Source organism: Sander lucioperca, chromosome 1 (genome assembly GCF_008315115.2).
Source record: "Sander lucioperca isolate FBNREF2018 chromosome 1, SLUC_FBN_1.2, whole genome shotgun sequence".
Classification (NCBI taxonomy): domain Eukaryota; kingdom Metazoa; phylum Chordata; class Actinopteri; order Perciformes; family Percidae; genus Sander; species Sander lucioperca.
Window position 1 is genome coordinate 47,454,819 of NC_050173.1, and position 23,660 is coordinate 47,478,478.

General features: G+C 44.2%; 1 long non-coding RNA gene across 1 annotated transcript; it reads right to left on the bottom strand.

Annotated features, from left to right (window-relative positions):
• Positions 1–2,866: 2,866 nt before the first annotated feature.
• Positions 2,867–11,320, bottom strand: LOC116062517. The gene is made up of 3 exons (XR_004108023.1): positions 11,292–11,320; positions 7,805–7,810; positions 2,867–3,005 (listed from the first exon to the last, which is right to left on the bottom strand). It is a non-coding gene; the product is annotated as an uncharacterized LOC116062517 (long non-coding RNA).
• Positions 11,321–23,660: the final 12,340 nt, after the last annotated feature.

Below are 23,660 nucleotides of genomic sequence, written 5' to 3' on the forward strand. Positions count from 1 at the left end.
TACACATAAAAAAAGGCTGCTGCTCTGACCATTCTGCTACGTTGTTTAGAATGGAAATTGCCTTTCTATCCATTTTATTTCTATAGGAACATCACTGTGGTTGAACATCTCACAGCTTTTCAGGCATATTGGACCTGTGAAGAGGGATCGCAAGTGCCAAAAAGGGTTGGGAAACGGTGACTGTGATACCGTAGATCTGGCCTATTAGGACGCGGCCTGTGGGCCACATCTGGTCCAAATGCAACCTCCAAGTGGCCCAGAAGAATAAGATCATTTATAAAATATCCTTTATATTGTGTTTATAATCATAAATTAGAATATCACAGAGTCTACCCAACTATAGGTCTAAAGCGCCCGTAAAAGGAAATGTCTGCACTGACAGAGTTCACTGAGTTTGTACTATATCCAACTTGTACAGTAACTAGGATCACTCATTATCCTCAACTCTTTCAGCTTTTCTACTCTCCGTGCCGCGGCGCTGACATCAGGACACTTTCACTCCATAATAAAGCTTATCACAGCTGTTAATTGCCTCTCATTACCTCTGCATTTATCTGCCTCCCATCTCCTTAACGGGATAAAAATCAATCAATGGCTGCTCATCTCTTTGGCTGCTGCAGTCGGAGAGAAAATGGCGAGCGTTAGAGGTTGGCAGCGGCGTGGTGACGAGTGGATTAGGGCCGCCTGGAGCTGCTGCAATGACACCATACAATCCTAATGGGCTTCTTCACGCCGCGCTCACCTAATCACCCATATCAAACCCTCTCACAGAAGAGCAGCAGCCTCTTATTTATTTGATTTCTCTCACATTAAATTATATAGGATTTAGAAAAGGGATTAATTTTTTACACTTGTAAGAAGCCTTAGCCACTTAATTAAGGCTGAAAATAAGACCGCAATTATTTTTCACAGAGGTTGAGAATGGGGATTTTATGGCCTCAGAGTATTTAGTTAATTATAATGTTGCACTCTGACTGCTAATTTCTCCTCAGAAACTTTGCAGCATTTTATTTTTGTTGTGTGAGTGAACCGAGGATTTTTTCTATTCGTTTCATTCACTCAATCCGCTGTGACTGCGAGGCCATTGTTATGCAGACTGTTGTTTATCAGTGCTGCTGCTATCTGCAACACAGCTCATCATTCACTGCCATATTGTTTCAACAAACAATGGATCTGTGTTTGTAGCGTGCAGGACAGAAATCTGATTTACAGATCAATGGGCTCCATGGTTTTGTCTTCCGCACAATGAGCCGTGATGAGACCGTGACAAGCTGAAGGTGGAACAATGGCTTTAAACTTTACCTGTGTGTGTGTGTGTGTGTCAAGGTTATCTTGGTTTAGACTTTTCAATTTCATTTTAGTTTTGTTTTTAGTATAGTTTTAAAAGTGTGTTTGTTACTTTTACAGTCAAGTTTTAGTTTTTTAGTTTTTTCTTCAGGTCAGGTATAATGTCTCATGTAGCTACATATACGTAGAAAATAAATTGCTGGAGAACTGTGTAGGTTTAATATTTGTGTAATACTTACATCTTTTGATTGGAAAATGAACTTAAGTACGCTTTTATGGAAGCTCATTTCCGCCAATGTGATTAAAAAAAATAAAGAAATCCCGTTAATTATGAGAAACTTTCTCAAAATAATGACATAGTATCTCAAAATGAGAAACTTTCTTCAAATAAAGACTCAAGCCCTATTCGCATGGGATTAGTGTTACCTGGTATTGTCTGTGATCTTAATCCTGTGTGAATTGCCAATGTCTGTAATTTGTCAAGTAAAAATTCCCTGACAAATGACCTACTATATGGATATCGCTGAACACCGAGGTCCTGTGATAATATACATAAGTCCCGTTTTTTCAAGGGTTTTGTTTCCTGTGCGCCTTTTTTATCCCTCTTGTGAAGACGGATACGGGTTCGCAAGGGACTGCGGACGCCGCCTTTCATGACCAACCTAGTCTGGACCGCTGTCAACCGGAGACCTGGTGGCCCCACAGCCCTATGTTCCCACAGCCCTATGTTTCCACATCTCTAAGATTTTTTTTTCCAAAATTAGGCCCTATGTTCCCACATTTCCTTTTTCATAAATTTGTATCAGATTTTATCCCCCTTTCTCCCAATTTGGTATCCAATTACACCCAACCTATTATCCAATAGCAATGGACTACAGATGGAATGTAACCTTAACCCTAAGGGCCTAATTTGAAGAAAAATCTGTTATGTAGAGTGAGGAATAGTGGACCCAAATGCAGAGTGAGAGGCAGGCAGGAAGGCAGGAGAAGGTTTGTTAGGTCTGATTTATTAGTCCAAACACAAAAATGAACAAAGGGAGTCCCGGATGAAGAGGCAGGCAAAAAACGATTCCCAAAACAAGAAAAGGCATCCAAAAACAAACCAAGGGAGTCAAAAACCAGGGAAATACAGGAGGGGAAGAAACAGACCAGAACAGACACGGAGAACACACAAACTCACACAAACTGACGGCACCAGGACACAAAATGATCTGACAAGAGACAAAAGAAAAACAGGGGCTAAATAAACTGGGTAACGAGAAGACGCAGGACAGGTGACACCAGGGCTGGGGAACAGGTGGAGCACATCAGACAATCACACAGGCGGGAAAACACAAAGTAAAGCAGGACAAGACAAGGCAGAAAACAGACTATCAAAATAAAACAGGAAACAGAAAAAGCAGACAGAAAACATGACATCAACTAAACACAGAAACTTGACACAACACTAAACACAAGGGAGGACAGAGAACACAGGAAAAACATACACAAACAATACAGACAACAGAAAAGTACGAAACCGTAACAAAATCTTAGAAATGTGGGAACATAGGGCCTAATTATCTAAATATCTTATGATGTGTATTGTTGTTGTGCGGGGGGGAGGGAGGGTTTAGTGGTCTTGTTGTTGTCTGTTGTTTATGGTCTGTTGTCTGTCTATTTGATGAGCTGTATGGTGCAAGATGAATTTCCGAAAGGATCAATAAATGTCTATCTATCTAATTTTCAGTGAAAAGAAAATTCCTAGAAATGTGGGAACATAGGGCTGTGGGAACATAGGGCTGTGGGAACATTGGGCTGTGGGAACATAGGGCTGTGGGATCATTGGACTGTGGGACCATAGGGCTGAGGGAACATAGGGCTGTGGGAACATACGGCTGTGGGACCATAGGGCTGTGGGAACATTGAACTGTGGGAACATAGGGCTGTGGGAACATACGGCTGTGGGAACATATGGCTGTGGGACCATAGGGCTGTGGGAATATTGGGCTGAGGGACCATAGGGCAGAGGGAACATAGGGCTGTGGGAACATACGGCTGTGGGAACATATGGCTGTGGGACCATAGGGCTGTGGGAATATTGGGCTGAGGGACCATAGGGCTGAGGGAACATAGGGCTGTGGGAACATACGGCTGTGGGACCATAGGGCTGTGGGAACATTGGACTGTGGGACCATAGGGCTGAGGGAACATAGGGCTGTGGGAACATACGGCTGTGGGAACATAGGGCTGAGGGAACATACGGCTGTGGGAACATACGGCTGTGGGAACATAGGGCTGTGGGAACATTGGACTGTGGGACCATAGGGCTGTGGGAACATACGGCTGTGGGAACATAGGGCTGAGGGAACATACGGCTGTGGGAACATACGGCTGTGGGAACATACGGCTGTGGGACCATACGGCTGTGGGACCATAGGGCTGTGGGAACATTGGATTGTGGGAACATACGGCTGTGGGAACACTGGGCTGAGGGAACATAGGGCTGTGGGACCATAGGGCTGTGGGAACATAGGGCTGTGGGAACATACGGCTGTGGGACCATAGGGCTGTGGGAACACTGGGCTGAGGGAACATAGGGCTGTGGGAACATAGGGCTGTGGGAACATAGGGCTGTGGGAACACTGGGCTGTGGGAACATAGGGCTGTGGGAACACTGGGCTGTGGGAACATAGGGCTGTGGGAACATAGGGCTTACCCCCTTTGTCCGAGGGCAGACGGTGATGCTGTGTGGGTGCTGCCGCGGCGGGAATGATAGGGTATGAGCCTCTGCTAACCTCTACCGGGCCTGGCACAAAAAGATACAGAACCCCGACCCAGGTGCAGTGCCGTGGCCTCGCACTGGCCGTCCTCCGTGCGCCTGCCGGTACCCAACTCTCGTGGTACAGATATGTCAGTAAATGCGCCACACGAAACTCAGATGTGTAGGGGGGTAATTTCTAAATCACGCAAGGTCCCCAGATGATACTAATCCCGTGCAAATAGTGCAATTAGTATTTCAAATTACTGAGCTTTCTCAGCTGCTGGACTTAGTTTGCCGGCATTATAGACAGCAGCAAAACATCAGAACAGAAAACAGAGCGAGTGGTTTCCATCAGTGACTCATACACAAACTGTTGATATGTAAAAGCAGCAAGTCTGCAGGTTAGAAAACAGCTCGATGCGATTTCTTCTCTCCGTGTGCAGCCTGTGATCCAGGATGTAAACACCTGGAGGGGAGCCATGCACGCTGCGGCTTCACAGAGAACTCCAATCCCGTTTCGAGTGTCCTGCGAAATGTTGATTTTGCATTTTGTTTCTTCACGGGGGCCAAAAAGGCGACAGCACCCAGTTCTGTTTTTCTTATTCCCACGAAATGCTCTTAGATGTACGGAGAGGTGCTGTTGTGTCGGATGAAAAAAAACACCGGCTTACCTCCAGCGCTGCTTTGATTGACAGCTTAAAAAAAAAATAATAATAAAAAAGGTATTAAAAGGTAGAAAAGAAATCCCTACAGTGCTTCACACACTTCGCACTTGGGCAACTTTCTCTTCTCACCAACTTTTCTAATGCTTTTCTAACAAATGACATCCATTCATTGTCGGAGAAGAAGGAAAAAATACTGTGTGTGTTTGTGTTTGTGAGCGGTACGAATGAGAATCTGGCTCCTCGGAGCGTCCACTCGTCCGTCATCGGTCATGCCTGTCACGCAGCAGCTGAAGCATCGCTCTCCTTCTGGTTTGTCCCGCTGACGTCCGGGCTCTGGATGGATGGCGCTCAGCGGCGCTCAGGAAGCCCGTTGACTCCGGTGAGAAGCTTACTTCGTTAGCCACAGTTGGGTTTTCCACAACAGGAGGAAGAGTGATCGAGGAGGAGCAACTGAGGGAGGAAGCATAAGCATAGATTTCAGAGGGGGGGTGCAGGGGATGTTAGTGCGTTCCATTTAGGTTTAAAAGTTTAGATTAGATTCATTACTTTCACTTTAAAATTCACTTTATTGTCATTGCACAAGTAAGGACAACCAGTACATTGAAATGCATTTTAAAGTGCTCATATTCTGCTCATTTTCAGGTTCATAATTGTAATTTGAGATTGTATCAGAATAGGTTTACGTGGTTTAATCTTCAAAAAACATCATATTTTTGTTGTACTGCACATTGCTGCAGCTCCTCTTTTCACCCTGTGTTCATCATCTTTGTCTAAGGCTCCTATTACGTCTCCAGGACAGGGAGGAGGGACAACAGTCCATGACCGTGTGTGTGGTCCTCGATGATATTTCGTGCACGTCACAGACACCGTGAGTGATGAAGGTAAACCTGTCCTAGTAGAAACCCAAAGTACATAAGTATGAGCCTAAAACTGAGAATGATATGGGACCTTTTTAAATGTTACACTTTACATACCTTTGCAGTGTATTTAGTTTTCATTAAAATGATGGATTAAACAGCTCCTTCCTTCCATCCTCCCTTGCTTCCTTCCTTCCTTCCTTCCTTCTTTCCTTCTTTCCTTCCATCCTTCCTTCCTTCCTTTCATCCTTTCATCCTTCCTTCCTTCCTTCCTTCCTTCCTTCCATCCTTCCTTCCTTCCTTCCTTCCATCCATCCATCCTTCGTTCCATCCTTCCTTCCTTCCATCCTTCCTTCCTCCCTTCCTTCCTTACTTCCTTCCTTCCATCCTTCCTTCCTTCCTTCCATCCATCCATCCTTCCTTCCTTCCTTCTTTCCTTAATGTATTTAATGAAAACTAAATACATTTGTGGGGGTATGTAAAGTGTAGAATTTAGGAAGGATGGAAGGAAGGGTGGATGAAAGGAAGGATGGAAGGAAGGATGGAAAGAAGGATTGAAGGAAGGAAGGAAGGAAGGATGGAAGGAAGGAAGGATGGAAGCAAGGAAGGAAGAATGGAAGGATGAAAGGATGAAAGGAAGGAAGGATGGAAGCAAGGAAGGAAGGAAGGAAGGATGGAAGGAAGGATGGATGAAAGGAAGGATGGAAGGAAGGATTGAAGGAAGGATGGAAGGAATGAAGGATGGAAGCAAGGAAGGATGAAAGGATGAAAGGAAGGAAGGAAGGAAGGAAGGATGGAAGCAAGGAAGGAAGGAAGGAAGGAAGGATGGAAGGATGGAAGGAAGGATGGAAGGACGAAAGGATGAAAGGAAGGAAGGATGGAAGGATGAAAGGAAGGAAGGAAGGATGGAAGGAAGAAAGGATGGAAGGAAGGATGGATGAAAGGATGGAAGGAAGGAAGGACGGAAGGAAGGTAGGATGGAAGGATGAAAGGATGAAAGGATGAAAGGAAGGAAGGAAGGAAGGATGGAAGGATGAAAGGAAGGAAGGAAGGAAGGATGGAAGGAAAGAAGGAAGGAAGGAAGGAAGGAAGCATGGATAGATGGAAGGAAGGAAGGAAGGATGAAAGGAAGGAAGGAAAGAAGGATTGAAGGAAGGAAGGATGAAAGGATGAAAGGAAGGAAGGATGGAAGCAAGGAAGGAAGGAAGGAAGGATGGAAGGAAGGATGGATGAAAGGAAGGATGGAAGGAAGGATTGAAGGAAGGAAGGAAGGATGGAAGGAATGAAGGATGGAAGCAAGGAAGGATGAAAGGATGAAAGGAAGGAAGGAAGGAAGGAAGGATGGAAGCAAGGAAGGAAGGAAGGAAGGAAGGATGGAAGGATGGAAGGAAGGATGGAAGGACGAAAGGATGAAAGGAAGGAAGGATGGAAGGATGAAAGGAAGGAAGGAAGGATGGAAGGAAGAAAGGATGGAAGGAAGGATGGATGAAAGGATGGAAGGAAGGAAGGACGGAAGGAAGGTAGGATGGAAGGATGAAAGGATGAAAGGATGAAAGGAAGGAAGGAAGGAAGGATGGAAGGATGAAAGGAAGGAAGGAAGGAAGGATGGAAGGAAAGAAGGAAGGAAGGAAGGAAGGAAGCATGGATAGATGGAAGGAAGGAAGGAAGGATGAAAGGAAGGAAGGAAGGATGGAAGGAAAGAAGGAAGGAAGGAAGGATGGATGGATGGAAGGAAGGAAGGATGGAAGGAAGGAAGTAAGGAAGGAAGGGAGGAAGGAAGGATGGAAGGAAGGAAGGATGGAACGAAGCCATCTATCCATCCTTCCTTCCTTCCTTTCATCCTTTCATCCTTCCATTCTTCCTTCCTTGCTTCCATCCTTCCTTCCTTCCTTCCTTGCTTCCATCCATCCTTCCTTCCATCCTTCCTTCCTTCCTTCCTTCCTTCCTTCCTTCCTTGCTTCCATCCTTCCTTCCTTTCATCCTTTCATCCTTCCATTCTTCCTTCCTTGCTTCCATCCTTCCTTCCTTCCATCCTTCCTTCCTTCCTTCCTTCCTTCCTTCCTTCAATCCTTCTTTCCATCCTTCCTTCCATCCTTCCTTTCATCCATCCTTCCTTCCATCCTTCCTTCCTTCCTTCCTAAATTCTACACTTTACATACCCCCACAAATGTATTTAGTTTTCATTAAAATGATTGATTAAACAGCTCGAATGATTTTATCTCAATGTGTACGTTAACATTTGTGGTCAATACTTTAAACTTTACTTCAGTAAACGTTTGTCATCAGTGTTGCAGATGCCGATCGATGGATCAGACTTGAAGCTGCGCGTCTTCGCAGACCTTCCCGCACGTTTGAACTTCCCTGAACTCGACTCTGAGAGGAGAAGTGAGGAGTGCTATTTTCGCGAGTCTCTCTCTCTCTCTCTCCTCAGAGGTAGAAGAATCAACAGAAAAGGTCACGAGCCGGACGATTGGCAGCTGGTATTTGCGGTGCAGTCAGCCTCCGCCCGGTCCGCGCCGGCTCGATGTGTTAACGCCAGCCCTTCGCCGTGACACCAACAGGCGCTGAGTGCTGTACGGAGTGTTCTACCACCTTACAGACGGCGTTGGGGGTTTTGAGGACCGTGTTATTTAACATTGGAACACCTCCTCCTTTCTTCTTCCTCTCCGTTCCGGCGGAGGTTTGAACCTCACATTATTACATCAAGCAGGCAGAAGAGAAAAGTCTTTTTTCAGCTCGGCCAGCGATTAGAAGCTGTCACAGTGCATTATGGGAACTAATTTCACAATTGGTCATCCATCTGTGTGTTTCTCTCATAGACAGTATATATAATGGACCAACAGATCCCGTGTCTCTGGACGGAGACCAGTGAAGGATATTAGAAGATCTTTCCCGGTGATGGCTGAGCGTTACTGAGCAGCCTCCAACTGAGCTTGAAGACGTAGATGTGACGTGAGCAACCTGTCTGAAAGTTGGAAGTCTTCTGGTAGCTGTGCCAAGAGAAATCTCAATCATTCCCAATCTAGCAGAGACGGAGAGCGTAGGTATATGTAAGGAGATAACATAGACACAGGCTAATTATTGATCACTAAAATGATAGTTAACATTAGTAATTAAACTTAAACAGCTGACATTTAGTAGCTGTGCCAAGAGAAATCTGTTTGTTCGTGGATAAATGTTACTTCATATGAATTCACTTGCCACATACCCAAGTATTTCCAATACATCAAAACATTACTGAAATATTTTGTTCCGATGCTTTCACGGACTCTCTATGGGCTTCTCCCTTGACTGTATACCTCCACGTCTCCCCGATTGCCTGCCAGCTTCTCCTGTACTATACGGTAATTCCTCTACTATGAGACAGTAAGTCTCGTGGTTATGACACAATCGTTAGCCTATTTTTATAAAAACGTCTGCTACGGAGCCATAACGTGAGGTACAAGGTAATGGAGCCTTTTATACATTGTCGTGTTTCTTTAGAAATAAACAACGGACAAATAGAGTCTTTAAACTCTTCAGATGTAAAGTTATTCTCTGTCAAAGTGACGTCAGAATGAATGGCAGTCAATGGGATGCTAACGGGAGGTGAGTGCTTGTTAGCATCCAAATGGCGCCATAGGAGCTACGCGTTGTGAGGAGAAACTCACCCCCTTGGTTTCTCTGCTGAAAATGTCTACCTGTTTTTTAAGGGGCTTTGGCTTTTTAAAGGGAACCTTTTTGGTATTTTTCAACCTGGACCCTATTTTGAAATGTTTTATGTGTTTTAAGTGACTGATGGGAACAGAAATCTTTGAATTTAGTCCAGTATTAACCATAGAAATAAAATGATTACTTCCATTGAATTTGAAATTTTGGGTGTTTTAATCAATGTTATAACATTTGAAAAAAAAATGTTTAAATGGTTTCAAAACAGTATCCTGAAACCTAAACCAGTCTGTGATTCACTCAGCATCTTAACTATTAGTCAAAAATAATTAATAATTTCTGCTTTTTTTTTTTTACTGACATATTGGGAATAACAACACGTTCTCACACTCATCTCGTAAAATATGGACGTTTGGTCAGGTGCCTTTGTCGTTGTTATTGACGCTAAAAGTCTCCTTTAGCGCTATAAGTAAACGCGCGTGGTCGGGACTATTGCCGTCCCTTTTGATGCAGTTATGTTAAGGAAAGGGCCGTGGGTGGACTATATCAATATCTCTCCTGGGTGAAAGTCCTGTGTTTGACCCATCCACCCCCCCAACCAACCTCCTTACATACTACTCTCTAAATCCTCTCTAACTGCTGCTCTCCCCGGGGCGTTACACAAACACGCTGAAAGACGCCTTTTTCGTCACATCAGACGCTGACAGCCACTGTCCAAACGTCCTTATTTTACGAGTTCAGAATGAGAACGGGTTGGGAATAATGTCATATATAAACTAGGTTTATTCACCATGAATTAAAAAAAAAGCCACCTTCCGACTCTGAAGAGGCAGAGAGTCGTTGGCGGCGGCAACGGGGTCGTTGTATAAAGAGAGAGTCAAACAGAAAGCAGCATGGCAGCTGGCGACCGGCCTTTTAACGTCAACACATCCTCCCGGCAAATAAAAGGAGACAATTGTTTGGTCACATTGCAATGGCACACACACACACACACACACACACACACACACACACACACACACAGTGTGTTAAACGGCTATTTGCTCTGGCTGCCTAAGCCAATAGGATTCAACCAGCCATGGACTTGTGGACACACAGCGAGGCTTCGTCCACGATTAGACCGAGAGCTCAGAGCTGAGTCCAGGGATTACGTGTGTGTGTGTATGTGTGTGTGTGTTTTGTTTCTGGCATTAAAACTGGGTGTTTGTGAAGAACAATGGTGACATTTTTCCACCAAATATTATTCATTTTCACCAAATGTCCTGAATTAAAAAGAGATAAACACTGAATATCATTAGTTTTTCCTTTTTTATGTAACATCATGACATATAGAGGAGACCACCTGGCTCGTGTGTGTGTGTGTATATGTATGTGTGTGTGTGTGTGTGTGTGTGTGTGTGTGTGTGTGTGTGTGTATGTATGTACGTATATGTATGTGTGTGTGTGTGTGTGTATGCATGTGTGTGTGTGTGTATGCATGTGTGTGTGTGTGTGTGTGTATGTATGTATGTGTTTGTGTGTTTGTGTGTGTGTATGTATGCATGTGTGTGTGTGTGTGTGTGTATGCATGTGTGTGTGTCTGTGTGTGTGTGTGTGTGTGTGTGGGTGGGTGTGTGTGTGTGTGTGTCTATGTGTGTGTGTGTGTGTGTGTGTGTGTGTGTGTGTGTGTGTGTGACTTACGTAACATCTCCAACTTCAGAATTAACCCCAAAGTGAATATTTTGTTGCTTTCATGAATAGTCCTTTTCCTTTTCGAAGCGATCAATGTGTGGTAACCATGGAGATCCTGTACACTACTGTATCCCTGCCGTACAACTGAATGAGATCAGCTGACTGTGGTATCATATCTCAATAATTGACAGGTTGATTTATAACAAATGGTGGCAATACTAGGGCCTTTCCCATTTCCCAGTTTGTGCATCTCCTCGATTCCTCTCCTCGATTCCCCTCCTCGCGTCTTAGTCCCGCCCACACGAGTTTCGAGTCGAGGCAACAGCCATTTAACAAACACGAGACATCTGCCTCTGAGCCGTCATTAAAAGCGACGTCGATTAAGTATGTCGAGCAGCACCACTGCATCAGCTGTCATACGCTGCATCCTCTGTCAGAGGAGCAGAAGTGTTCATGACAACTTCTATATATTTTCTTTGAATTCAATTCACAACGTGGATAAGAATGTACAGGGGTCGTACGTTTTTATTTGTTGTAAATAACACAAACAAAGTCTTGTGTTTTCTCCTTAACTTCTTCAGGACATGAACACCTGTTTCCTGGTGAAAGTCTTGTGTTTTCTCCTTAACTTCTTCAGGACATGAACACCTGTTTCCTGGGTGAAAGTCTTGTGTTTTCTCCTTAACTTCTTCAGGACATGATCACCTGTTTCCTGGGTGAAAGTCTTGTTTTCTCCTTAACTTCTTCAGGACATGAACACCTGTTTCCTGGTGAAAGTCTTGTGTTTTCTCCTTAACTTCTTCAGGACATGAACACCTGTTTCCTGGGTGAAAGTCTTGTGTTTTCTCCTTAACTTCTTCAGGACATGAACACCTGTTTCCTGGGTGAAAGTCTTGTGTTTTCTCCTTAACTTCTTCAGGACATGATCACCTGTTTCCTGGGTGAAAGTCTTGTGTTTTCTCCTTAACTTCTTCAGGACACGATCACCTGTTCCCTGGGTGAAAGTCTTGTGTTTTCTCCTTAACTTCTTCAGGACATGAACACCTGTTTCCTGGGTGAAAGTCTTGTGTTTTCTATAATAAATATTACTTGTTGCCTCCGCCCAGTTCCAGTCCGGCTCCCCTGGAAAGCAGCCGTTGCACATTAAACACATCTAATAACTCCATGTTCTCATTTTTTACCTGTAAAATCATGTTTTCATACCCTGGCTGCCTTATTCTGTATACAGCAACACAGCTAAAAATAACAAAAACTCGCCACGAGTCGAATAGACATAATGAGATTCAGCTCCGGTTCTTCTCAAATCATTTATGTTTTGTTTGTATCTAGAAAAAAGAAAAGAAAGAGCAGAATGTTTGTTCTGCCAAATATTTATCTTGTGTCTACAGACTCAAGTATCACAGCAGGAGGTTGAGTTTGAACAAACTATTTTTTTGGGGGCATTTTAGGCCTTTATTTATAGGACAGATGAAGACATGAAAGGGGAGAGAGAGAGAGGGGGGTAACGACAAGCAGCAAAGGGCCGCAGGTCGGAGTCGAACCTGCGGTCGCTGCGTCGAGGAGTAAACCTCTATATATGGGCGCTGACACACAGAGCCGATCATCGGCCGTCGGACCGTCTGGCGAGGTCGGTGACTCGAGTCTGTTCGGTGTGCTCCGTGCCGTCGTCCGTTGGAGGAGCCGTCGGCCTTCATTTTGGCCGACCTGACATGTTTAGTCAGAGACAGGACAATCGGGACTCACCCGTAAATGGCGAGCAGGATGAGCCGCTCAAAATCTGATGAAAATCTTTTAAACTGACCTTTGTTGATCTGAAATGAAGACAGATTCAGCAACTGCACGGCCTATTTCTCGCTTAAAATGTTTTCAGAAACACATTTCGGTGAACTATTTTAGTACAATATGAGATCGTATTCTGAACGAGCCGCCATGACAGTCTGGCTGTGAATTTCTGGAGAAACCAGACCCACGTGGCGCGTTCGTCCAATCAGCTGCCGGTTTTCATTTTCTGGGAAATGTTTCGCACACGCGCAGAGCGTACGTTCAAGTCGGCGTCTCCTCAGTGTGTTTTGAGGCATTTTTTTGGACCTCGGGGACCCGACTGATCAGTCCGACTGACTTTACTGCCGATGGTCGGCCGTCTGGTTGGTGTGTAAGCACCTCATGGGCGCGCGCTCTACCAGGTGAGCTTTTAGTTTTTCTGGGTCAAGATTTGAAATCAAAACTTCTTTTTTTCCACACTTTTGTCACTTTTGCCGTTTTTGTTTCTGCGCTTTTTTTGACGTTTTTTCATATTTTTTGCATCACGTTTTTGAAGCTTTTTCCAAACATTTTATCATTTTTTTTCAATGTTCTTTTATCAATTTTTATTTCTTCACATGCTATAAAATTGAATAAAACACCCAAACTCAATGAAAGTAGTGAACTGATCATTTATTTTACTTGTGAAGAGCGTCGTATGGAACGATACACGTTATTTATTTGGACAGTTCGGTTGAAAGAAACCCAAAATTTCTGATATAGAAACCTTTTGAAAATGGGTCAAATTTGACCCGAGGACATCAGGAGGGTTAACAGATTAAGGCTGAATTTAGACATCATTTCCAAAAAGACCTTCCTGCTCCAAGTTTTTTTTTTATTTCTTTCTATTTTATTTCTATTTTCTTTCTTCAGTGAACCCTCCTCTCTGGGTAACGTTAAGGCAGAGTTAGCAAGCAAACGTTAGCCAACTAACATTGGCTGGCTGGCTGGTTCGCCAATTGTTACACTGTTTTCTTTCTTCAGGTGTCTGCAGCTTTAAAATCACACTCAGTGCTGATGTGTTTCTGCTGCTCGGGGGTCAAACAGCCTCAGAGTTAGTTTGAAGTGGTGTTACATGCCGAACGAGGCTCCTATTACCTTTTCGGATGGCAACATAATGAGAAAGCATCATTTCATTTCATTAAAAGTGACACGCGTCTCGCCTCGGGCTCCTACAATCGTTTCCTCTCCCGTCCTCCTCCCACCTCTGACATTTGGATTGAGATTACTTCTGTTATTGTGGGAAACTCGATGCATTCTGGGTAAATATTGCAGGTTGAGGTCGCAGCTTGTTTTATAAAAATATAGCTTGAGGCTGCTGCTGCTCACAAAAAGCAAAACCTTTAAAAACAGAAGCTTTTCAAAGTTTTAAAAGTAGCAGCTCGAACTACGATAAATTAGTAATAATATGTGACAGTGTTCAGTCTGTATGTGTGTGTGTGTGTGTGTGTGTGTGTGTGTGTGTGCGTGCCTGTACGTGTGTGCATGTGTGTGTCTGAGCGTGTGTGTGTGTGTGTGTGTGTGTGTGTGTGTGTGTGTGTGTGTGTGTGTGTACACTGTGTTCCACTTGTAAAGTATAAAAAGCTTCTCAAACTTGAAAAAGCCCAGACAATACATTAGCAGTGCAATATAATAATTTCCCCTGTGCTCTGTGACCGTGTGGGTAAGGCCGCACACCGGGCTGCAGATTAAAAGCAGAAGTGCTCGCCACAACAGGAAGGTTACATTTGAGGGTAATGCTGCGTTCATGTTCTTCTGTACGGTATGCGATTACAATAAGCTGAGAGGGAAAAAAATACGTACATCAAACTCTTTGCTCTTCTTTAAATATTGAGATACTGCTGACAAACATGATCTCATTTCCCACCAGGCTTCTGTTTGTTCTTTTTTGAAGTAAATGTAAAAAAGACAGTCTGAACTCTCATCTGTTTTATCGTAAATTGTTACACTGTTGGATTATTTCAGTAAACACTCGGGAACCACATAACTGTTGTCAAACACGTTGCAAAATGGCTGTGAAATGTTGGCATTAACGTCTAAACCAAATCTAATATCAACACAAACAGCAAAAAAAGCAATTAATTCAGCTGATTAAAGTGCAGCGTCTGCCATACTTATCTGGTTTCTTTTGTCAATACGGATTCATATTTTGACAAGTCCTATATTTCCTGTCATATCTATAAAGTTACAATGTTGGATGTTCATGTTAAACGTGGTAAAAGCTTCAAATAATCAAGTAAAAGTATTTATAAGAAATCCCTGTGAATTAAAATTCAACCCGCAATGCATAACTTGTAAAAAAATGTTGCACAATGTACCCCAGAGCTGGCAACCAAACCTGGTGTGTTCAGGTGCATTCTGGGCGTGCTGGTCTTACAGGGTGGTGTGTTCAGGTGCATTCTGGGCATGCTGGTCTTACAGGGTGGTGTGTTCAGGTGCATTCTGGGCGTGCTGGTCTTACAGGGAGGTGTGTTCAGGTGCATTCTGGGCGTGCTGGTCTTACAGGGAGGTGTGTTCAGGTGCATTCTGGGCGTGCTGGTCTTACAGGGAGGTGTGTTCAGGTGCATTCTGGGCGTGCTGGTCTTACAGGGTGGTGTGTTCAGGTGCATTCTGGGCATGCTGGTCTTACAGGGTGGTGTGTTCAGGTGCATTCTGGGCGTGCTGGTCTTACAGGGAGGTGTGTTCAGGTGCATTCTGGGCGTGCTGGTCTTACAGGGAGGTGTGTTCAGGTGCATTCTGGGTGTATTGCTATCTTGAGGCAGCGGGAAGTGTTCACACCATTGACCAACAAAAACCTGGTCTAAAGTCAATAACGCAGCATTTCATTGTTATTTTAACAGAGCATTAGTAAAATGCTCCTAGGCTCGTGCACAGCGCACACACTATGCTTGTTACACACACAGGGACGCAAAGCAGCACACACACATGCAGAAGATTACAAATAAAAATATTACGGTGCAAATCCTCCATCATAACAGCAATGCTCCAAGGTCCAAACACACCTGGCTTTTAAAGGGAATGGGAGATGATCTCTGATTGGTTGATTGCATGTTACGCCCAAAACACCCCTCTGATTAATGAAGACACTAAGTACAACCCTTTAGAACCATGCGCCCGGCGCACGGACCCTTTTTTCCACCGTCAAACTAGTAAAAGTGGATTCGTACACGCCCTAAACGCACCTGCACCAGGCGCTTCACGCCGTGCACTTAGATCCTTAAAATAGGACCCTTCGTGTTTTTCTCTTTGGGATTGTACCACAGATATGAAACAGATTTTATTATTCCGCTATGGAGAAGTGCAACTTTAGCAATACTTGGCTTGAAAAAAAACCTGAATTTAGGGCTCAGTTGATGTTGAGATAAAGGTCTTAAATTTCATTCATAATGGTCTTAACCCTCCTGTCGTCCTCGGGTCAAATTTGATCCATTTTTTAAAGTTTCTACATCAGAAATTTGGGTTTCTTTCAACTAAATTGTCAAACAAACTAATGTGGAGTGTTCCATAAAACCATTACTCTTCACAGGTAAAATAAATGATCAGTTCACTACCTTTATTGAATTTGGGTATTTTATTTAATTTTATAGCATTTGAAAAACAAAATGACAAAAGAAAGTCGAGAAAGAGTGGCAAAGATGTTGGAAAAAGCTTCAAAAATGCGGGGGGAGGGGGCGGGGATTGACAACAACAACAAAAAAACAAAGAAAAAAAAAAATCACAAAAAAGAAATCGACAAAAACGTCGGAAAAAGTTGACAAAAAAATGACAAAAAAAACCGACAACATTTTTTTTTTTTTTAAATCACTGAAAAAAAATCAACAAAATGGAAAAAGTTGACCAAAAAAACCTGGAAAAAAATCGACAAAAAACCTGGAAAAAATCAACCAAAACATAAAAAAAAGAATCCCTAAAAAGAAATCGAGAAAAACGTCAGGAAAAGTGACAAGTGTCAAAAGAACACCAAAAGGTTGAAAAAAAAGTTTTCGTTTAAAATTTTGACCCCGAAAAAATGATGAAGTTGTGTGGTCGACGGGAAGACAACACGAGGGCTAAAAAGTCTTGATTTTGACTTGGTGAAACCTGCAGAAACTCTGGTCTGCAGAGTGGTTTCTCTTCTGGTTTTCTGCACTTGCTTAACAACTGTATAGCTCTATTAATACACCCATGGTATTTATCATTTTTATTCCAACTACGACTGCCACTGCTGCTGCTGGGTCCACAGCTGCGTCCCTAGAGGGAAGTGCTTCAGTGTTTCTCCGACAGGGAGCTCAGAGGTCAGGAGCGGTGTGCCGGTGGGAATCTTTGTGTTGCTCAAGGACACAAACACATCATCTCTTTCAGTCAAGAGTAATACAACCAAAGAGTGTTCTGCGACACAAAGCTTCGCTCTGCGGTGAATCACTTGAAAACAGAAAGGCAAACTGTGATCTTCTTTCATCTCTTCATTCCTCTCCGTCTGTCTCTCCATCTTTCCGCGAGTGTTTTCCCAAGAAGAAATAATTGGCACTGCTCCCCGTCCCGTGGGAAGAAGCTCATTTATATTCTCCCACATAGACACCAGGCGTCTCCACTCAGAACCCCCCTCCAAACAAAAAAGGGCAGGAGAGTCTTCCCACTCCTTCTTTCCCAGAGAAACTTCCCTCGCAGCTGGCCACAAGCCCTCGCTGTAGTGGAGAAAGAACAACCTGAACATGTCCTCCCACAGCCCTCCCCCTTTCCCAAGTGCATTGTGGGATCAATCCCAGCAGGCCGAGCGGCTCCTGCCAGTCCCCGATCGCTCGTCCTGGATCTCTTTTTGTTCTTCATGCATGCTGTTTCTGCAGAAAACGGCCTCCTACGTGAGCTGAGATGAGCAGCAGAGGGCCAAATGTCTTTATATTTTTAGACCCTTTTGTATTTTCACACTGTAAAAAAACAACCTCAAACTGTATTAATTACATCACCTATTTTAACAAACACACTCAGTTTTGCACGTTTTACCCTGCACATTAAAACATTTACCTCTAAATGTTAAATAGTTCATTATATTAATGTGCTATACGCTATATGCTAACATAACATTGCAATAATATGACAGGTTTGTGTGATATAGTGCGAAAAATGCACAACTATTTGTAAATTAAGTTTTGAAAAGCCGACAGGTGACCAGTAGTTATCTTTAGCGGTCTTTACAGTTCAAGTTTAGCCCAGAAAAGGTGACTGTGAGCCGGGTACGGAGCACCATGAGGTTACGGTCTATTCCACAAAGTTGGAAGTGCGCCCTCGTTTAGAAGAAGTCTCCCGGCTAATCCTGCCTTGTACTACTGAAGTTGGAGAAACAGCTAGCTGATGTGGTATTAGCTAAAGTGGTTAGCACACACCAAATGTTTCAGCCGATGACGTAGAAAACCGTGCCGATTTTGACCAGCTCACCCAGAGACTGAAGGCAGGACACATTCAGAAACCGTATCTCACTCTAAACAGCATGGATGGTTTTTCAAAGTTTGTATGCGTGTGGAAGCACCAGAGACACAAAATAACTCCCCAAAAGTTTTTTTCATAATATGGGCACTTTAAGTTCAGCTAGCAACGGAAAACTTATGCTCAACAATTGATATGATGGGATAAATGTTTGTGTACTTCCTCGAGTTCAGGATTCATCATTAAGAAAATTGTTAGTATATTCTGTGCTTTCTTTTTGACACCAAAAGACAGAAGATTTAAAGCAGGGCAACATGATCAAAACCTAAAATTGTGAAGGTTCCTGTCAGTGTCTTAGTTGAAATAGCGAACAGTTTTTTACAGTCTTGATGTGTGTGTAAAGATAAATAAGAGAGTGTAAAGTCCCTTTATTATTACCGTCTCTCTGCGTTTCGCCGCGTGCAGCTAAAGAAGAAGCCTCCAACCATTTCTTTCCATTTCCAACCATTTCTTTTTCTCTCTGTTTTTGTGTCATTAATCTTCATTTGCGAGTGCGATGGCAGGGAAATAAATACATGAATACATAAATGGGTCAGTGCAGCCTCAGTGTGCTTCAGTTTTTTTCCTCCTCGCTGCGTTTAAATGGACTCGTGATGCAGCGCGTCAGGACGGAGATGCATGAAATCTGATTATTTTACTCATCACACTGTCACAATGGTGTCCCTTTACCATACATCTGCGTGACGTGCTGTATGTTTGCAGCCACGGTTAATGAGTGTGTTGAACATGCACACAGCTTTCGCCCAGCAGTGTAGTCTAATGTATTTTAGTGGGTATACTGTACTGTATATAAATATATTGGCCTATATACTGTACGTATATGGGCTAGAATCTGCCTTTGGAGGAGGAGGGGGGGGCATATCATAGTGTGGGGTCTGGGTGTCCTCCTCCAGGGAAGTTTTGAGCATCAAGGACTTCATTTCCTGCATTCTGATACACTTTTATGCACCAATTTACGGTGGGAATACCTTTATTTAGCCTATGCGAAGAAGAAAAACACAGATGACAATTCAAAATATATCTAAAACATGATCTAAAGTATGTTGTTGTGTGTCATTGGGCATTCTTAAGTGGGTATATGGAAATCCTGGAGCTTTCTTAGTGGTTATACTGCGTATACTTTGCGTATCACGTAGACTACACCACTGGTTTCCCAATCAGGCGCCAAGTCTGTTTGTGACGGCAGGCGGGGCACGGGAGAATCCGGTCAATTTTCAAAAGCTGTGTCGTGGATAACTGGACTAAATGCAGTCCCTCCAGAAAAACGTGATTATGCAATCGCATAATTCAATGCATAATCAGCCAAAGTCTGCATATTTATGCGGGGGGGCACATTTTTTCAAATACGCCGCACTTTCGCCGCATAAATTGTCGATTTCCGCGCAAAATATGCGGGGCTTGCATGATTTCATAATCCCCGCATTTTTGTTGCAAAAAAGTCACATATATCTTAGCAGAAAGTTGAAAAATGTTGCGTTTACTTCACACAAGAGCAACCATTTTCCCCTGTTGCCATGGGAATGTTATGAAGTGACGGAATTACGCGACGTGAACATCATCGAAAAGCTGCAAACCCCGCGATGAAGCCGTGATGAAACCGCAGTTTTTGCAAGTTCCCGCAATTTCATCGCATAAAATTGCATAAATATCCCACATATTCCATCACATTTTTTAAGAAAACGTGACGCATAATTAAGGATTTTTGCCCGCAACAATCACAAAAAAACTCAAACTGCATTTTTCTGGAAGGACAGTAAATGGAAAAACCATTAAACTTTGTAGACTTTTTACTTATTACTTTTATATTAGAAGCAAATATATCCAGGAAATATGACAAAAAACTATGCGAGTTGGGCAGGAAAATGGCTCTGCTTCTGAGACGCTCCCGGTGTGGTAAAACATTATTACTTCAAACCTCTAATATTGACTTTGCGTCTATCCTACTGTCTACTTTATTCCCTTATAATGCCTATATTTAATGCTGTCTTTTTTTAACTTTATCCTTGCACAGCTATAGTTTTTATATTACTATGTCTTGCACTACCACCATGACACACACTCTCATAGAGCACCTTACTTTTTATTTAGTATATTTTCTGTTGTTGTCCATATTATTCTTGTGGATTTATTTACTTACATCCTGTTTATGATGTATGTGTATGTTGTGTGTGATGTCTTTAAGCTACTGGGGCCTTGAATTTCCCCTTGGGGATCAATAATGTATCTATATATCTATCTATCCATCCATCCATCTATCATCCATACATCCATCTATCATCCATCCATCCATCTATCATTCATCTATCATCCATCCATCCATCTATCTATCATCCATCCATCTATCATCCATTCATCCATCCATCTATCATCCATTCATCCATCCATCTATCATCCATCCATCCATCCATCCATCTATCATCCATCCATCCATCCATCTATAATCCATCCATCTATCATCCATCCATCTATAATCCATCTATCCATCTATCATCCATTCATCCATCCATCTATCATCCATCCATCCATCCATCTATAATCCATCTATCCATCTATCATCCATCCATCCATCTATAATCCATCTATCCATCTATCATCCATCCATCCATCTATAATCCATCTATCCATCTATCATCCATTCATCCATCCATCCATCTATAATCCATCCATCCATCTATCATCCATCCATCCATCTATCATCCATCCATCTATCTATCATCCATCCATCCATCTATCATCCATCCATCCATCTATCATCCATCCATCCATCTATCATCCATCCATCCATCATCCATCCATCCATCCATCCATCTATCATCCATCCATTCATCCATCCATCCATCTATCATCCATTCATCCATCCATCTATCATCCATCCATCCATCTATCATCCATCCATCCATCCATCCATCCATCATCCATCCATCCATCCATCCATCTATCATCCATCCATCCATCCACCTATCATCCATCCATCCATCCATCCATCTATCTACCATAGAAATAAAATGGATAGAAAGGCCATTGCCATTAAAATCAACGTAGCAGAATGGTTAATGCAACAGCCATTTTTATGTGTACCATTTCCATGGCGATGTATGACTTTCTGTAAAAACCTTGTAACATTATGAGGCAGAGAGTCAAATTTACTAACTAAATTCTTCATCCACACAAAGCACATTGCTATCTCCAGATTAGGGACAGCTATGTTCGGCTCGTTTTCTGTGACAGGTGGGAAGGAGGGGAGTAAGGCGGAGTTAGCAAGCTAACGTTAGCCATCAAACAAGTCCGCTGGCCCTTTAAATACGTTCAGCTCGCATGCTTTTCAGATCCACCTTTTCAAACCTACAGATGGAGAGTGAAATCTAAAACACAGGTTAAAGAAATGTTTTCTTAGAAACAGCATTCAATGATTTGCATCTGAAACCCCGATCTGAACTTCACTAAATAGTGTCTGTAAGCACAAATATCAGATGTCAGTTTGAAATGGAAGAAGCAGCAGGCCTTTCGTGGAAGTTTAAAGCCCCCGTAACCTTACTCTGAACTTTGGAAAAGAGTCATTGAAGTGGATTCAGTCGGTTTGTGTTTGCAGTGAAAAGAGGAGCACAAGAGGAGCCACTTCATCTGCCACTGCTCGTTATCCACACACACTCCTTAATATGTGGGTGCATTGAAGTGACTGGCAGAGTGTCTGAGCCTTTCAGCGCTGCCTGTTCACAGCGCTTTCACACAGCTTTTCTAAAGAAGGGATTAAAAGCATGACCAGAGTTAAATCAACTGACTGGCAGGGAGACGTCTCTCTCGTCTCGGCCGGCCTTGGCGATGTGACGTTGTGAAGGTAAAAAAATAAATAAAAATCAGTGCAGGAAGAGAACAAAAAAAAAGAGGGATGTGTAGATGTGAAGCACTAGAACGTCTTACGCTCATGGAAAGCTTCAACAGATTTGATAAGATCAGGATTCAGATCTTAAAGAAACTCCAAAAGGCACAGAAAAAGAAGAGTAGAAAACAATCGACCTATTTTGGGAGTTAAATTCTCCGGCTTAGATAAGTATCTAATTGACATATTGCTGGTGACCAATCTTGCTAGGAAGTGGCTATTGCAGGAGAGCCCGACAGTAGACTCATGGATGGATACTGTGGCCGGAATTTGGGGAACGGAGGCTGGGGGACGGAGGGGAGACTGGGGGACGGAGGCTAGGGGGCAGAGGCTAGGGGACAGAGGCTGGGGGACGGAGGAGAGGCTGGGGGACGGAGGAGAGGCTGGGGGACAGAGGCTAGGGGGCAGAGGCTAGGTGACAAAGGCTGGGGGACAGAGGAGAGGCTGGGGGACGGAGGCTGGGGGACGGAGGCTAGGGGGCAGAGGCTAGGTGACAGAGGCTGGGGGACAGAGGCTGGGGGACGGAGGCTAGGGGGCAGAGGCTAGGTGACAGAGGCTGGGGGACAGAGGAGAGGCTGGGGGACGGAGGCTGGGGGACAGAGGAGAGGCTGGGGGACGGAGGCTGGGGGAAGGAGGGGAGGCTGGGGGGGAGGCTGGGGGACGGAGGGGAGGCTGGGGGGGAGGCTGGGGGACAGATGCTGGGGGACTGGGGTCAGATGCTGGGGGGACGGAGGCTGGGGGAAGGAGGGGAGGGTGAGGGGGAGGCTGGGGGGCAGGCTGGGGGACAGATGCTGGGGGGCTGGGGGACAGATGCTGGGGGGGGCGGAGGCTGGGGGATGGGGGACAGAGGGGAGGCTGGGGGACAGAGGCTGGGGGATAGAGGGGAGGCTGAGGGACAGAGGGGAGGCTGGGGGATAGAGGGGAGGCTGGGGGACAGAGGGGAGGCTGGGGGATAGAGGGGAGGCTGGGGGACGGAGGCTGGGGGATAGAGGGGAGGCTGGGGGACGGAGGGGAGGCTGGGAGATAGAGGGGAGGCTGGGGGATGGAGGCTGGGGGACGGAGGCTGGGGGACGGAGGGGAGGCTGGGGGATAGAGGGGAGGCTGGGGGATAGAGGGGAGGCTGGGCGACGGAGGGGAGGCTGGGGGATGGAGGCTGGGGCACGGAGGGGAGGCTGGGGGATAGAGGGGAGGCTGGGGGACAGAGGGGAGGCTGGGGGACGGAGGGGAGGCTGGGGCACGGAGGGGAGGCTGGGGGATAGAGGGGAGGCTGGGGGACAGAGGGGAGGCTGGGGGACGGAGGGGAGGCTGGGGGACGGAGGCTGACATTGGACAAGTTTTAGAGCTCAAGTCGAGTTGTTTGATCTGACGTCAGCAGGACTGCTCTCAGATTTTTCTTATTCGTCATTTTTATCTGAGCTAAGAACACAGCTGCTGATTTTTCTAGAACATTTTAAGAGTTTAAGAAGATTGTCAATTGTATATTTAAGCTGTTTCTTGTGTTGAGCCAAGTTTTTTTATATCGGTCAAAAGTGATTCTTTGTGATTGTATATATTCCAGGAGGCAGATTAAAAACAATGGTCCATAACTGTGCATCAGATAGGAGGTATCCTGACTTGTTTGTTTCCTTTTAATTCATATTTATTTAACATTT